Genomic DNA, 14,972 nt, shown 5'->3' on the forward strand with positions numbered 1-14,972 from the left:
TTTGTATCTGTATCCCCAGAGATATGCTCAGTGCCTGGATGATAGCAGATGATCGATATTTGCTGAAGTAATAAATTGTCTGTAAAGCACCTGGCATAATACCTGGGAAATAGGGTTTTGTATCGCTGTTAGCCCCCTGCCTCACAGGGAGTGTTTTCTGGACCATTCCAGGAATTTGCTAGCATGCCCATGGGTACCAGTGGGAAGCTGGGTTGCCCCAGCTTGGGCCTGGTCCCCATAACTATCTTACCCCCGACCTCCCAGCAATGCAGCAGAGATGTGGAGGCAGCTGATACTGTACAAGCCCAGCAGTGATGTCCAAAAGCTCCTGGACCTGCTCCTGCTCATCCTGAAGGAGGAGCCTGTCACCAAGAAGGGCGGGGCCTCCAGCAAGCCACTAGCGGTGAGACCTGTCTGCCTGCCCTTTTCTCCTCCCTCCTCCTGCTAGACTCAACCCGCCCAGCTTCTAGGGTGCTGCTCTGCGAGCAGCTAGTTGTGTGGCCTTGGATAAGTGTCTGTCTGTCTGCTCTTGATTGTGATCCATCGATGGCAGCAGTGCTGCTACTTACAGTTACATCAGTGGCCTGGAATAGTAAACGTCTAACATTTACCTGGCACAGAGCAGATAGTCAAGAAATTTCAACTCATATATTTAACAATTCTTTATTGAGCACACGTAAGTTCTGGAGACTCAGCAGAGAGCAAGACATTCTGAGGGAGGGAAGCAAATAAGCAAAGATATGGGGAATGGAGGAGTGGGTGCTATTCTCCTTTACAGAGGGAGATTCTCCTGTTCAGGAACAGTCTGCGTCTTGCCCAAGGTCACACAGCCATTGAGTGGTGATGGCAAGACTCAAACCCAGATCCCGTGCTTCCCCATCGGATCTCTCTGCCTCTCTCTCCCAGCATCGAGCTCTATGGATCAGGCACTCCGTGCCCTCCATGATTTTGGCATTTAATTCACTCCTCCCATGTATTCTCCAGTCACTCATCCATGCGTCTTGCTGAACAAGCATAGTTTGAGCATAGATACGGCGTGGGCAAATTTTTACCTTGTGGCATTAATACACCATTTGAGCAAGATTAAGCCAAGAGCAGAGCCTCATGGCACATCACCAGAGGCTTTTCTCTACACCGCAGACTGTTTTATTTGAATAAAGTATTAGTTTTGGGCTACTGACAAGTGGAAAGGCTTTGAGTCCAAGAGACTCATCTTAGCTCTGCCACTGCCTCTCTGTAACCTTGGCCAGTCACTTCCCCCTCCTTAGCTTTCATAGTAAAATCTGTAAAATGAGTAGTAATAACTCCTGCCTCTCGGTCTTACCTGTTGAGAAGAGTGAGATAGTGGATGTGAAAGGGTTTCCTAAGCCGTGAATTACAAATAAGGGCCGTTTATTGTTCTCCTCCAGCCCACATTATGTCATTTATTTCCATGGGAACAAGTCATGGGCTCTTTCACTTCACAATTAAATGGGCCAGCTGCATGGTGGCGCAGATTTCAATCATTTCTTTAGGAAGCAGTCTCCCTTCTCCTTCAGTCACTTCTCACCACACCTGTGGGGCTGGCTGGACGAGGCCCAGTAACCTCACCTTATGGAGGATGAATCTGAGGCTCAAAGCGGGGCAGGGAGCGGTGGAGCCAGAATGAGCCATCAGGTCTTGTGACCCCAACCCATCACTGCCTGCTCCCTGCCCCCACCTTGTCCTGCAAGTTAGGGAGGACTCAGTGGGCCAAGTGTGAGGGGTGGGCCCAGGCCAGGACCAGAGTGAATGTAGGTGGGGAAGTTGGAGGGGGGCAGCAGTGAGTGCAAATTTGGTCCTTGGGAACCTGGTGGGACAAATGCCAACGAAGCCAAATTCCCAGGGCTTGGGAGGGTTGGTGCCAAGGAAGGTGTGTGAGGCAGGTTGTCATGGAGTTCAGAACAGGTCCTTCCTGGCTCCTGCTCCAGGCTGTGGCTTGTTTCTTTTAGCTGCTGGCCACATGGGGAGGCAGTGAGGGCAGTCCACCTTAATGGCCCAAAGTAAAGGGTCAGCTGGTGCCCCTTTGCGGTCTGTGTGCCTGTGGTACAAAAGAGGAAGAGGAAGAGGAAGGGCACGCTACAGCCATATCTGAAACCCTAGGTTCAAGACTCAGCCCTGCACCCCAGGGGCTAAGTGACCTTGGGCAAGTCCCATCACCCCTCTGATCTTCTCACTGGCACAGTGGGATCAAGACCACCACCATGACCTTCCAGGGGTGTGTCAACATCAAAGAGGCAGGCTTTTGTTATTGCTCCAGTGCAGGGCCCACCCACATAGCCAGGAGTGGGAGTCGGGATTCGGGGAGATCTGGGCTTTCCCAGGTCTCGCCAGAGTAGAGCAAAGATCCAGGTCTGACCTCCTAGAGAAGCAGTCCACCCCCTGCCAGCAATGCTGAGACAGTGGGCCAGGACTTCTCACACGCCTCTTCTCTGCCCCCAGGCAGCCAGCGGCCTGTGTGAGCTCCTGTCCGTCAACAGCTGCCTGGACCGTGTGAGGCGCATCTATCCCCAGCTGCTTCTGGCCTTGCTCGTTCAGGTGCATCACCACATCGGCCTCAACCTGTCTGGGCTCGTGGGTTCCCACGAGGACGCCAAGAAGGATGCACAGCTCTCTGCCTTCGTACCTGTGCGGTATGCTCCTGCTGTTCCTGGCTCAGGGAGCCTCCCCCCCACCCCAAGGGCCCTTCTGAAAGTCTTTAGGGCAATCGATAAGTAGAAATCAGCTGTGAGACTTGACGAGCAAACAGAACCACACTTCTATGAGAGGCAATCATCTGTTCAGCAACTATTTGTGAGCCCTTGCTGTGTGTCAGACTCTGTTTAGTGCTGGGCTGTGGGAGAGAATCGGCCCTCCCCAGGGGGGTTTTATCTAAGGCCTGGACATTCAGTTTTAAATGGTTAATTGGAATAGGTAATATATGCACATGGTAAAAATCTCAAAAGATATTTTCTTCACCCAGTCACCCTCCCCAGAAGGACAGAGTTCTTTCATGACCTTCCAGAGGTGGTGTGTACAAAGATAAGCACACATTTATTTCTCTGTTTTTCTACCAATGGAATTGTGACCCTTACGCAGTTACACATTTTTGCTTTTAGCATATATTATGTCTTGGAGATAACTACATATAGTGCCACCCATTATTTTTCACAGCTGCATAATATTTCCATGTAAAAAATTAATTTCAATATTAATTTCAATGTACCGTAATTTATTTCACCAGAGTCCTCTTCATTTAGGCACTTAGAAGCCCTTTGTGATTACAAACAATGCTGCAGTGAGTTTGCTTGTCCACATGTCTGTATGTGCACACATGCGATCGTATGTATAGGAGGAATTCCTGACAGCAGGATGGCTGCAGCAAAGAAGGTCTCTGCATCTAAATAGTCAGGTGGAATAGGAATGTGTGGGGAAAAGGGTTCTTGACCAGTGATGTGATGGAAGAGGAATTGCAATATATCCTAAAGCACCGAACTTGCCAAATAGCCTCCAACAAGGGCACCGCCACCAGTGGTGTATGAGTGTCTGTCTCCTCGCATTTTGCCAGCACAATACTGTATAAAACATTTTCATCTCAGCCAGCCTGAGAACTGGGGAACAAAAGGTACAGTAGTCCCTCTCTATATCGCAGTTCACTTATCGCAGCCTCACTGCATCGCGGAATTAAAAAAAATATTATATTTAATTATTTATCACAGATTTTTCGCTGTATCATGGGATTTTGCGGTACTGTATATGTATGGTGTTAAAGTTACGTAGGTTTAAGAGTGTGTAATAAATGTAAGGTTCCTACTTCACGGGGGGGGGTGTGTGTCTAGAACGTAATACCTGCGATAAGTGAGATAATACTGTATTTTGCTGCAATTTTAGTTTGTGTTTCTCTTATCGTGAGTGGGGTTGAGGTTGAGATGCTGTTTGTGTTTTCTGTGAGCCACTTGTTCTTGTCCTTTGTCCAATTTTATACAAAACTGTTGGGAATTTTCCTTAATTATTTGTAGAAGTGCTTTATATATTAAGGACACTACTCTTTGTCATTTGTATTCTAGTTTGTTACGTGACGGGCAACGATTTTACTGTTTATTTATTTTTTGTCTGTTTGTTTTTGCCACTCAGAAATTTTAAATGTATGTAGACCAGTTTGTTAGCTTTTTCCTTTTTGGCTTCTCTTGCGTGTTATGCTCACAGAGGTGCACTTTGAGGGGCACAGGGCAAGCAGTTTTGCAGCTGGGCTTGGATTTGAGTCATGCTTCCACCACTTTGTGCTTTGTACTTTAGGGAAACTACCTTAACGTCTTGGTGGCTTGTTCCTTTGCCTATAAAATGGGGTAAGAGATTTCTACCCCCTAGGTGTGTTGTAAGGACTAAATAGGATGGCATCACAGCAGGACACTGGCACTCACTCCCCTGGCGCTCACAGGTGCTGCCATGAGGGTGTCACCCCTGACTCAGAAAGCTGGTGGCTGGAGGGAAAACAAAACCAGAGGAAGGTGGAGGGGGAAGTGGAAGAGGAAGAAGAGGAACACATCGTGGAAAAGTCCTGGGCTGCCGAGTGAAGGTGCAAACTCCTGACATGGAGGGCTTCAATCTGCTGACGCTTGCACCAGGGAGCTGGAAGAGAGCCTGAGCGTCCACCCTCACCTCTGCCTCGCAGGAGGCAGCATCTGAGACAGAAAACCAGAGGTGGGCAAGTGCCACGCTGAAGGGGACCAGAAAAGCCACAAGGTGGTACCTGGGTGGAGAGGGCTGCATGGCGGGTCCCACCTGGAACCTCCAAGTGTGACCTTATTTGGAAAAAGAGTCTTTGAAGATAATTGAGGAGCTTGAGATGACATCATCCTGGACGAGCCAGGTGGGTCCTAAATGCAGCAATAAGTGTTGTTATACGAAGAGGAAAAGACGCACACGGAGGGGAAGGCCGCGTGAAGAGAGGCAGAGACCGGAGTGCCGCAGCCACAAGCCAAGGAACGCCATGAGTCACCGGAAGCAGGCGGAGGCCGGCACGGGTTCTCTCCTCGACCATAAGAGAGAGCAGGGCTCTGCTGGCAACTGGATTTGGGACTTGTGGTGTCCAGAATGGAGAGAGAATAAATTTCTGTTGTTTTAAGCCACCACTTATGTGGCCGTTGGTTAGGGCAGCCCGAGGAAACTAGGCACCGGGGCGTGGAAGCCAAGTGGGTCGTGGGTGCTCCAGGCCCCGGTGAAGGAAAGGAAAAGCTCTAAGGAGATGGCTAAGTGCACAGAGACTGTCACAGCCTCCCGTGAGGAGAGGTGAGTGGAGGCGATGAGTGTGGGCCCCAGCTCTGTCACACGGACTTGGGTTTGAAGGGGGTGGGGGCGTCCTGCTGGACCGGACACCATAGATAGAGCTTGACAGTGCATCCCGTGCAGTTCAGCTTCCATGCTGTGCAGCAGCCTCGGGCTCTGAAGCAGCTGGTGTTAGATCCTTGCTCCCTGCCGCCTTCCCACCCCCCATCCCAGTGCAGGAACAGGGCAACACTGGCTCCATTTGCTGGGAAAAGCCAAGAACCTTCCAGGAAGGTGAAGCTCGCAGAGTTGGTGTTTGGGGAGCCGAAGGAAATGCACCCCCTACCCCGCAGCTTTCTCCCAACAGTGTACCTCTGCCTTTTTACGAAGCAGCACAGGCTGGCCTTCTTTGGGCTTTTCCAGGTGTCTCTTCGGGAGTGAGGTGGGGAGGAAGGGTGATGAAGAAGGTCATTTTTGTTAAACTTTGGAGCCTTATTGAGAAAGTGGTGAAGTGGGAGAAGACAAACTATGAATGATGTAGCTCTGTGTTTGGAAGTTTTGGCCTAAATCTACATTCTTTGTGGGCTGCACAGATGAGGTCAGGGGTCTGCTGTGACTGTCTGAAACCTCTAAGTCACATTCTTTCCTGTGGAGCTTCTGAGCCCTGAGCTCAATGCTGTCCCCGAACCAGTTAGTGAGAGGTGACCAACTGCCACTGGAGATGGAGACACATAACAGAGAGCACACGCAGGTGGTTCGTTCTGTTTTAGTTAAAGGTGCTGCTAATACTTGAACTGGAAGATATAACATTCCTTCTCTAAACAAAATGCATAAGTCTCAGCTTAGCCCGTGCTGGGAGTTTCAGGGGCAGAGGAAGGACAGTGGATGGGAGAGTTGGGGAGGGTGAGCCCTCGGCTGTTAGGGTGAACAACACCTGGGGCCTGCCCCACTCCATCCCCTCGTGTGTGTGTGTGTATGCATGTGCGTGCGTGTATGCACATGTGTGTGTAACTTTAAACTCTTAACGGCATGGCTAGTGAAGGACTGTCCCCGACAGCATGTGTTTCAAAGAATCCGCACAAAGATTGCATGACTTGAATTTTTACACTGGACTCATATTCATTACAAAACCCCAAAGACAAAAATTCAGAGCAAATTCCTGAACATCACCTGAGTTCCAAAATGCTTTGATGCCTTGTCCTGGATCCTGAGAACCACCAGCCCTGAGCATCAGTTGAACTATGCCCACAAAACTGTGTCTTAAACTCTTAAAGCAAGGGTTTGGCTTTCTGGAAAACTGTGTTTAAATGTAAACTTTATTCCACACATTGTCAGTTTTTATTTTACTAAAGGCTCATACACACACTCACAGATCTACACGCGTGCATGTCCGCACACACACACATATACAATATATACCCATGAGCAGCCGGGGCCGTGCATGCAGGGGGATGACAGCCCCTGGCGGAGCCCTCCTCCTGCTCCCTCGTACCGGGGCTCCTCAGGCTCACCCAGGGCCTTCAAAGCACAGACCGGCGTCCCAGCCTGATAGTCCCCGGGTGGTGCAGGCTCCCCAGGGACTTTTGTTGTGCACCTAGACTTGGGACTCACTCCTTAAGTGTCCTGAGCGAATGAAGGACTCAGGGTTGGACAGGAGACTGTGTGTGAAGGAGCAGAAAGGACTGTCCCATGGAGCTCCCCCCGCCATGGGCTTGATGGGGGTGGAGGGCAAGCTTGAGGCAGGACCTGGGAGGCAGGAGGCTCCAATCCGACCTCTGCATTCAGTAAAGAAACTCAGGGGAAAAGGGAGGGTAAAGCAGCAGCTCCAAAGAGAGGGACATCTTGCTTCTGTTTGCTCTCTTGTTCTCAAAGCTAATAATTGTTTGTAAAAAAGCCACTATTTGTGGATACACTGGACACCACTAGCTAATGATTAGCATGACAGAGAGGAGCTTGTCTGGCTAGATGGGAGCTGATGGTGGGAGAGTCCTGGGTGGAGGGCGGCCCAGCCTGCTGGGGGCGGGGTGACATGAGGTCTCAGTCCCCTTATCTTGGCAGTTGGATGGTCAAAGTGGTGAAAACCCTGCTGCTGAAGATGGGCTGCTCGTCCGAGGCCACCTTTCTGGATGACCAGGGCGGCTGGGAGCTCATGGGACAAGCGGAGAACCACCACCGAGGAGTGTCCCTGCTGGCTAGGTGAGGCCAGGGGCCCCCAAGGCAGGGGTTGGAGGGAGGGGAGGGACCTCAGCGTCTTCAGACAGACTTGGGTTTGCAGGCCTCTGGGCAAAACCCTTCCCTCAGTCCATCACCTCTCCTCTAAAACCAGCAGATCCCGTCTGCCTTGGTGGGTAGACAACACAGATGTGAACTACGGTGCACGCTCTTCAGAGCAAACCAGGTATCACAGGACCTGGCAACCGCAGAGCACTTAGGTTGTTTATAAAGCACCTTTCCTCACAGCATCATGAATTTAATACCCCCAGTGCTACAGAAATGATGGGATGGCTGAGAGGGTCAGAGTGTGGCCTTGGAGGTGGTCTGCCTGCGTCTGAATGCCCGCTTGCTGCGTCCCATCTGTGTGACCCAGGGCAAGTTACATCCCTGTCCATGTCTCGGCTTTCCCTTCAGTCGTAAGGAAGTAACAATAGGACCCACAGCCAAGATTTGGGGTGAGGGTTAAGTAAAGCACTCGGAACAGCCCCTGGCATATGGTCAGAGCTCAGACACACAGGTTAGCTCTTACTATCGTTATGCTCCCTGGTGGGGCAGGAATTACTGATGCAGAGGAGGATGCCAGAGAGGGACAGCTGTGTACCAAAGGTCACAGAGCCAGGAAGTGGCAAAGCTGGGAAATGACCTGCTGACCCCAACTGGGGCTCTTCCCTGCAACCACACACAGCCTCCCGTAGGGTCAGGAGAGGACAGACACCTTGATTTTAAAGATGTGAGTCCTGCAGGAATGCCTGCTTCAGCCCTGCACCAAGTGCCCAGGATGGGGTCTCAGGATACAAGCACATTTATTGAGCACTTACTATGCTTGAGGCACCGTGCAAAGAGCTGTATGTATGTGGATTATTCCACTTAATTCTCACCGTGACCGATGAAATAGTACTACTGTTATACCAGTGTTACCAAAGAGGAAACCAAGGCACAGAGAAGTTAAGTGACTTGCCAAAGTCACGCAGCTAGTGGTGGGGCCAGGATTTGAGCCCGAGCTGCCTTACTCCAGTCTCTGTGCACAGCTGCCACACTTCCTGGGTTCGCTGATAATGGAGCATAGTGCAGTGGTCCCCAGACTTGAGCAAGCAGGGCTTGTTTCAACACTGATTGCTGGGCCCCACTCTCAGAGTTTCTGATTCAGTCGGTCTGGGATGGGGGCCCGAGAATGAGCACTTTTGACACGTTTCCAGGGATGCTGATACTGCTGATCAAGGGGCCACGTTTTGAGAACCACTGACTTGGTACAACAAACAAGGCAGCTGGAGTGGGGTCCCTGGGCTGGGGCACCAGCTCTGCCATTTTTCCTGTTCTGTGATCCTGAGCAGGTTACACTTGAAGTCCCTGTCTCCTTATTTATGAAAATGGGAATAATAACGGTAATGTGCTCGGGGCTTAATGGGGAGGATCAAATGCAATAACAATGTGAAAGCACCTGGCTGCTGCCGGGCGCTTAGGAGTGGGTCCTCACACCCTCTCCTTCCGGCCTCCTCCTCCTGGGGGGGTCCTGTTCAGTGGGCAGTCTGAAGCCAGGCTGTCTTACTGATTTGCCCTGTGCTGTTGGGCAAGCCACATTCCTACTCTAAGCCTCAGTTTCCCCATCTGTAAAACAAAATAGTTAAACTAGATGGCCTCTGAGGTCCTGTCCAGGTGGGAAATCCTGGGAATGCAGAAGCCCAGGTGACCCTGTCTTGTTCATGGTTTCCAGTGTCTTGGCCAGACTCCCACACAGCAGGCCTCCCTGGGGCCAGAGAGCCTGAGGGACTGCTCCCCTTCCCCCCTGCAGGGCCATGGTGCACTGCTCCTGCCGGGAGCTGAACCACATCCTCTGCCTGCTCATCCTGCTCCTGGAGCAAGGCGACGAGAAGCACAAGATCACCGCCACCGCCTTCTTAGTGGAGGTACCAATGGGGCACTGCGTGCACGGTGGGGCTGCTCCCAGGCCTTCCCCTGAGCATAGGCTTCAGTTCACATTAGTGGTCTTTTGTCCTGCGCAAATAGTACTTAACAATTGACAGTCTGTGGTGAGCATGATTTCTCTTGAATAGGAAGAGCTCCTTCTTCCCTCCCTTTTCTCCTCCTCTTTCCACTCCTTCACCCCATTCCACTCTTCTCAGACCCCTTCTGTTCCCCAGGCAACCGCTATCCTTTGCTGGGCATTTCTGTGTGCCAAGTACCAGATTGGAGGTATAAACATACGTTTGACTCTGTCCTGCCCTCAATGAATCCTTGGTGCAGCAAAGGAGCGAGAGGACATCCCCATTATAACATGGGGTGCTGTAGAGTGATGTGTGCTATGATAGGGATCATCGGGGAGGGCTTCCTTGAGCAAGTGACATCTAAGCTGAGCGAGTGTGGGGGGGGGTACTAGGAGGGGGTTGCTGGGGAAAGATGAGTCAGGACATGGATAGGGTCAGACCCAGAAGGGGAGACTTACTTATAATAATAGAACACATACTGAGCACTTACTATCTTCCAGGCACATTCTAGGAGCCTTACACATACTGATTCATGTAATCTTCATGCAATCCGGTAGTGCAGATACCATTCTATCTCCCATTTCAGAGGAATAAACAGGCACAGATTTAAATAACTTTCCTAAGGCCATGCAGCCTGTAAGTGGCAGATCTGGAACTCAAACCCAGACATCTGAGCTCTTAGAACACTGTGTGTATGTGTATGTATGTGTGTGTGTGTGTGGTAAAATACACATGGGGCAAAAGTAGGTTTACACTTGTGAGTACATTATTTTTGTATTATTATTTATTAATTATTGTATTATTTTCCATATGAACAGCTGTAAGCCTACTTTTGCCCCACCATGTATATCATAAAACTTACCACTTTAATAATTTTAACTGTACAGCACAGTGGCATTAAGTGCATTCGTAGTGTTGTGCAGCCATCACCACCATCATCTCCAGAACTTTTTCATCTTCCTTCCCAAACTGAAACTTCCCATCCCCCTCTCCTGGCCCCTGGCAACCACCTTCTACTTCCTGTCTCTGTGAATCTGCCTTTTCTAGGTTTTGGATAAGTGAAATCTACACTATCTGGCTTATTGTACTTAACATAAGGCTTTTAAGATTCACCTATGTTGTAGAATTTCATTCCTTTTTAAGGCTAAATCATATTTTGTAGTATGTATATGCCACGTTTTGTTTATCCCTTCATCGGTTGACGGACACTTGCAAAACCTACTCTCTTAAGCTACCCCTGTGTGCCTCTTTTGACCTGCTGATTGTCATGTGGCAGGTCAGGGCTATCACCGGGGTCTGTACAGTGGGGCTCAGAGACAGGAGGCTCAGTTAAGGAAGGCTTCCTGGAGGAGGTGCCATTTGAGACAGGCCTTGACAGGTGAGCCAAGTCTGCCAGGTAGACAGGAGGCAGCATGGCATTCCAGGTACTCCTTGCATATTTTCTGCCTCTGCAGAACTCCTCTTCTGGACTGTGAGTCTGCAGAACAGAGGCCATGCATTGCAGCCCCAGACCCAGTCCTCGGAGGGCTCCCAGATGGGGAGATTGAATAGAGAAGTGAGGGTCGGAATGGACACTTTGCCTGGCTTTGCAGGCACCAGCAGAACATCACCTCCAGGATGATAAGCATGGGTCTTACTTCTAATTTTCCACATGGTTCTGGTGTGGAAAGGGAAAATATCATTTCTTGAGAGCCTACTATGTCTCAAACCCTGTGCTGACTGCTTTCATTTGTTAGTTACCCTTCTAATCTGCACAGCAGTGCTACAAAGGAAGACTTGTGAGGCGCAAGTTTAGGGGCATTTTTCCAGGTCACGCAGCTCAAGGAGTCCAGAGAGCTTCAGACCACGTCTGCATGACTGGCTCTTCTATTGCAATCAGCCTTAGTCTTAAGTGGCTGCCGCACAGTTTCTTCGGGGAGGGGGTGGGAAGTCGGACCTTGCCAGATCTCGGGGGATGCTCTTGTGTTCACCACTCTAGACTTAATCTTTCCCAGCATTCGCCTGGAACCCTGAGCAGCGGCCCTCCCTCCAGGAGCAAGGGTCCTCCCCTAGGCTCTCCTACTTCCCAGAAGAGGAGGTGGTCTTCTCCTGGCCAGAGCCAGGCCTGCTGCGTACACTCTGGAACTTTGATGAGGCTCAGATGTTCCTCCCTGGCTCCCCAGGCCCCTATGCTGTGAGTGTTGTGTGTGTACTTGCTTCTACCAATGGCCAGGGAACTCCTCTAGGGCGCTGTGTGACCTTGGGCAAGTCACTGAACCTGCCTGTGCCTCAGTTTCCTCACCTGTAATGTGGGGATAATGAACTGCCCATCTCATAGGGTTTCGATGAGGATTCAGTGAGTTTACATCCAGCACTCAGAACAGTGCCAGAACACAGGAAGTGCTCTCTGTGAGTCAACTCTGTTGCTATTATTACCATCATCGTCATCTTGACTCTTTTCTGTATTTCTAGTGCCCAGCACAGAACCTGGTGCATAGCAGGCCTGAGTATCCTGTATGGATGGGTAGGAGCCCCTCTCCCCAGCTCTCTCTTCTCATTACACAGACACACGGTCCCACTAGTCTCAGTAGATATAGGGCAGGGTAACAGGTAGGAGAAGTGTTTATGAGGACAACTAGGCAGAAAATGAAGACCGGTGATTGTGGTGGGTGGGGAGGGTGAGGAGGGAAATGAAGGAGATGAGAGTGATGTCTGGTTTGGGGCTGGGAAAAGAATTGGGGGGGGGTGGCGGTTGCTAACCCTGCAATGGGGACACAGGAGGAAGGGCAATTCTAACGAGGAAAGGAACCAAATTTCATGTTTGAGGCAACAAGTGTCCCCTAAGCACATATGCCACACCACAGCTGTCTCAAAGGGACCCAAAGGAGAAACACTTGTTTGTGTCCTCAAGGAAACCCACAATGGGAGAGGGAAGGCAGACACATTAGCAGAGGGGAGCCCTAAGGTCTCCATGTTCAGGGCCCTAGGGGGCCCAGAGAAGGGAGCCAGCAGCCGAGGTGAGTCTTGGGGGCACTGTCAGACGTGGCTTCTCAGGGGCTGAGTTCTAGATGGAGTCATGCAAAGTAAGCAGGGGCTAGAGTGGAGGTGGCTGCTGTGGCAGAAGGGCATCCTGTCCACCCTAAAGGGACAAAACAGTCTGGGTCATTTCATGAATGGTGTGCAGCTTGTTTAGAAGCTGGTTTATAGCAAGTGGGGCTAGAGGGCAGGCAGGCATGAATGGGGCCCCAGAGCAATTAGGGTTGATGGAGGAAGGCAATGGGGGAGAATGGGGGCTCTGAGCTGGGTAGTGACATGTTCAGCTCTGACATGAGGTGCTGGACATCTGGTGGAGGTGTGCGGTGAACTGTTGGTTTTCCAAATTGGAAGCTCCAGATGGAGGCTGAGCTGGAGGCACAGACTTAGGAGTTATTTACCCAGGGACAGCAGTTAAGATTCTGAGAATGGGGGGCTCACTGGGAAGAGTGGGCAGAAAGGACAGGGCGCAGGGCCGTCACCACTGTGTGCTGGGTGGAGACAGAGGACCAGTGGCTATCACCAACCAAACCTGGACTGTCCAATACGGTTGCCACCAGCCACATGGGACTAGCTGACCCTTGTAATGCAGTCTGAATTGAAATGTGTCCGGAGTATAAAATTCACACCAAGTTTCAGTGTGAAATATATCAATAATTTTTATATTGATTACATGTTGAAATGATACTAATTTGGATATACTGGGTTAAATAAGATGTATTAGTAAAGTTAATGTTACCTATTTCTTTTCACTCTTTTAATGTGGCTATTAGGAAATTTAGGCCTGTACATGTGGCTTGCATTGAACAGTGCTGACTGGGCAGTAATTGTTCGTGCCCCACACCCGGCCCCTGGTCATCCGGCATGTGCTACCAGTGCATGGGACCCAGAGGGCTGCCTATCCCCTCCGTCCAGGGAGTAATCACTGTTCCTCCCTTAGCTCCTCCAGATGGAGCAGGTGCAGCTGATTCCTGAGAAATACTCTTTGGGGTGGATGGTGGAAGGCCTGAACCACCGCGATCCCATCATGAAGCTTCTGTCCATCCGAGGCCTGGCCACTCTGGCCCTCAAGACTGGAAAGGTAAGCCGAAGGCAGAGGAAAGCCCAGCCCAGCTGGACTCTGGGTTGGAGGAAGGACGGAGCTGGCTGTCATCGACTTTCAGATGCCGGTGGCTGGAATGAGAATCGGAGCCTGTTTCTGTCTGTGCCTCAGCAGCTCCATCTGTAAAATAGATATCCCTTAATAATTCCCTAAATACTTCATTTGTTTTGAAGTAGTTTGTAATCCAGAGTTTTCACAATGTCCCTAAAAGCAGCGTGTGTGAGAGGGGCTGGGGATGGCAGTAATTATTATTGCTTTACAGATTAGGAAACCAAGGCTAGGATTGTTGGGACATCATTAGCATTTCTTAAAGTGCTTTGTTTTTTCTACCAAGCACTGTTACAGCTCATGATATATATATATATATATATATATATGGCAGGTGAAATGGCAAGATGTAGACTCTAAAGCTAACTAATAATTATACAAAGAAGGGAGTAGACAGCCAAGGGCTTCGGGTATTCAGGACAGGAAGGAGTCAGCAGGGCCAAAGAAGGCTCTGGGGACAGCAAGAGCTTGAGTGAGGGTGTCCCAGGCCGGCGGGATGGCAGAAGCAAAGGCCTGGAAGTGAGCCTTGTTGCACTGAGTTCTTCTCGGTGAAGCAGAGGCTGGGTCTCCCACCTGTTAGCCCAAGTAGGAGGCCCCATCCCAAATGCTCCTGCCCCACAGACCACCAAGGTGCAGGCTCTTCTGCCCTTCATGGTGAAGGCTCTGAAGAATGTGGATGGGCTGCTGTTGATGGAGGCAGGCGAAAACCTCAAGACCATCTTCAAGGGGCTGGACCGCAGGAAACTGAATGACAGCTCAGCCTATGTGGAGCTGCTGCAGATCCTGCTGCCACACTTCAGTGATGTAAGGGACCCCCTTGGATATGGGTGGGAGGGGTGGGAGTTGGCTATAGAGGATGGTTCTTTACTGCCCTGCAGGTTGCAATACCTCCATGGCCCACTGGCACCTGGGCAGTGCCAAGTGGGCAGGGCCAAGTCAGCCCAGGGGAAGGGGTACCTCATTCATCATTCCAACTTGTCTACATCTTTTTGTAATAGGTTTGCATAGAGAAAGGTCCTTTTCTAATTGGCTCGCATGGAGGGAGCTCTTCTTTTATAATCAAGTCTCCCAGTGACTTGCTTCATTGCTATTGGTCCACCTGCAGGAGGTGCATTTCTTATTGGTCCAGGCAGAGGGCTCATTTTCCCACTTGACTCTAAGACATGTTTTGGGTGAGCAGGAGGCCTGGCTGGGAAGAGCGGGAGGAGCTCCAGACCTGGGCTCCAGCAGGGAGACACCGGCCCCAGATCAGGCCCACCAGGGGGCTCTGCTGTTCTCTGTCTCTGTGCCTCCTGTGCCTGGAGGGCCGCTCAGAATGAGTGGAAGGAAGGCCGAGGTGTGTCCCTGTGAGG

General features: G+C 50.7%; 1 pseudogene; it reads left to right on the forward strand.

The window, feature by feature from the left end:
- LOC150014948 (maestro heat-like repeat-containing protein family member 7) overlaps positions 1-14,972 on the forward strand; it is a 39,988-nt pseudogene that overhangs the window by 17,829 nt on the left and 7,187 nt on the right.

Source organism: Furipterus horrens, unplaced genomic scaffold (genome assembly GCF_987537825.1).
Source record: "Furipterus horrens unplaced genomic scaffold, mFurHor1.1.pri manual_scaffold_3, whole genome shotgun sequence".
Lineage (NCBI taxonomy): Eukaryota > Metazoa > Chordata > Mammalia > Chiroptera > Furipteridae > Furipterus > Furipterus horrens.